The sequence below is a fragment of the Buceros rhinoceros genome, unplaced genomic scaffold (genome assembly GCF_000710305.1).
Source record: "Buceros rhinoceros silvestris isolate BGI_N320 unplaced genomic scaffold, ASM71030v1 scaffold2248, whole genome shotgun sequence".
NCBI classification, from domain to species: Eukaryota; Metazoa; Chordata; class Aves; order Bucerotiformes; family Bucerotidae; genus Buceros; species Buceros rhinoceros.
The window spans coordinates 45,065-47,981 of NW_010424924.1; positions in this window are offsets into that span (position 1 = coordinate 45,065).

Genomic DNA, 2,917 nt, shown 5'->3' on the forward strand with positions numbered 1-2,917 from the left:
CTCCTTGCTGGTTTTTTGGGTTTAACCACACCTTGATGCCTTCAGTTCTACAGTATATATTGGGACAGAAGAGGGGGAGAGGAAGCAATTGCCAGGAGAAATGATGAGGCAGTTTTTATAATCAGGGAAAGAAATCTGTCAAACTGTCCATGGTTTGTTTTCGGTTTTCACTTTGTTCTGTTTTTCCAGCAGTTACTCTGCTACTCATGGATTTAGGAAGTGGAATATAAGTAGCAGAAAGGAACAAGGAAATGGTGTGACCAGTATAATGAACTGGGCAAGATGAGGTTGTGAAAATGCGTTTTAAAGGTCATACAAATAATGATAGTAATGTTTCAAAAGTACCAAAAATATTTGTAAAAATAAAAGAGAGAATACAAGAGCATGAAAAAAATGAAAAGCAGGAGACAATAACTTGTCTGAATTTCTAATAAAACATCACAATTATGGACATATGACCCACAAGAAGGCTTTTTAGATGGTTACTCAAGCCATTTCTTTTTATTCCTTCATTTGAAGTGAAGATGTGTCTTTGGCATTACATATGAAGGAGGAAGAAATTACCTGGTATTTTTATTTTTACCATTCTGTTTGTCTTGTAAGTTGAAACAGAATAATTTTCCCTCTTGTATGTTTCTTTTAAATATCTTGAAACCAGGAAAATTTTCAGTTCACTAAGTTTGCAGTGGACCAACAAGATTTTGTTTCTGAGTGAGTTGTAAATCTTCTGTCATTTAAAGAATGCGGAAGATGAGTATTGACTAACTTCCATGGGATGTCTCTTCTGAAAGCCTGAGCCTCCATTGTTTCACCCTAGCTAGAAGTATGTTCTGTCTGGAAGAAATATTCATTTTCCTTTCAGGTTTGGATTGTTTATTTAGTTGTTTGTTTAAATTTCCACAACCAAAGTTCCCATCTTTCACCAAGAGAAGAAGGTGCTGTTTTACATTAGCTTTTGGAAGAAAGAAACGATGGGAGTGCCCCACTGGTGCGTTTTAAATGTACCTGGAACTGAGACCATCACCAAATATGTACAGCTTGGATTTTGGTTTTAAGCCAAGTCCATGAATTCATAATTTTTTGCTGTAATTTTCTTTTTATTCTAATGTCACCAGATCTCATCAAGCTCTGAAAGCAAGAAGAATGGACGGAAAGACACTGACTGTCCCCAAACTTTTGTTTCCTTGTACTGGGAGAGCTGGCCTCTGGACAGACTGTTGGAAGGGAGGGAAACATTGCTGAAGCAAGATCAAGAAATATCTGGAGCTATTTTATAGATTTTTTTTTTTTTTTTTTACCATTGGACCAGCTAAGACTGAACATTTTAGACTAGATTGTAAAGCTGATTTTTGAATAAACAAATACAAACCCAGGAATAAATCTGAAGCAAATACAAAAGCGAGTCGTAGATTCGTTGTGCAAGCTGGCAGAACTGTGTTGGCTCAGTGCCAGTTTACACTAGCAGAGACACAGATCGAAATCTATACACTGAGGAGACCACTGTCATCCCAAGCCTTTCGTAACTAAAAGGAAGATGCTATATCCAGCCTTTTGGAAAGCAGTATTAGTCCCGTTAGCCAGAAGCACTTGCATTGTCCTGTCTTTATCATGTATTTCTTTTTTTTTTTTTTTCCTTACTAAACTCAGTAGTTCGGGTTTTTTACTTGGACAAAACCAATCCTGCCACACAGTAACATAGATGGACGTTTTAACAAGATATGCCTAGTATGCATTGTAGACTGAAAGAATGTAATATTTATTTATACATGTTATACGAATTGTAATTAAAATGCTTTACATGGCTTGACAAATTACCCTCTCTTTTCTGAGTGGAGGGGGCTCCTTCTGTCCTTTCTGTGTTCAAGTATTGCATCGGCTGCTTAGCAGGTGGAACAAAATTAAGCCACATTCTGAAGAGAGGAGAATAGAGATGTATGAAATTTTGTCACTGCTCTGACCCTTCTTTTGTGAACCGCTTCCCCTTCCCACCCAAGACGTGGTGATGATGATGGATGGCAGGAGAAGACAGCAGTCAGGCACAGTTCAGGGCAGTGTCACTATTCATCTTGCTCATCTTTATGCCTACCATCAGCACGAACAACTCCAGGACTCTTGCTTCCGATGCGTGCAACTTTCGTGCAGCCCAGTCATAATTAATTACATTGCTTCTCTGATTGATACAGTAGGTTGAGATGGAAGCAAGTTTCAGTGAATCACAACTGACATATACAAAGCACCCTGTGTCCCAAAGGACCCCAGGCTACTTTACCAGCTAAGCACAGCGATGCATCAGCCACACCTTGGGGATCAGTATATCTTCCAGGGAAAACCAGGTGTCTCTGAGGTGAAACAGGCATTTACAGCACAGAGCTGCAAAGTACAACAGCAGAGGATCAACAAAAATAGCGTGGAGAAAAAATACTACGTCACGGTAGCACAGAATATAATTGTTTGAAGAGCGTTTTTAAGAAGGCTGTTAATGTGCTGAGCAGCCCCTGTTACAGGACCTGTGAAGAAGGGCATCTCCAGTACAGCAGTGCTCGGGGACACTGGTACAGCACTGACTGGAGAGGAAAAGGAAAATCACTGAATCATTGTTTCTAGTCCGTGCACCCTGACTTGGCTCTATGCTTGTGGCAGCTGGGGCTTTATAGGGTCAGAGCAGAAAAAGGCTATCTCCCATCTACCATAAACAGTTGGGTACTGAGAAAAAACCTTGTGAGGAGAATTCATCTTGCTCAATTTTCATGATGACAAGTGTATGTCCCCCTTGGTCTTACTATCTCACCACATTGTCTAAGAAAAGTATTCCACGGTGAATGAAAACATTATTCCTGATTTACCTCCTTCCCAAAAGCTCAAGACAGAAAAATGTGTCTTCATTGAAATAAAAAAAAGGGGGGGGGGGGGGGGGGGG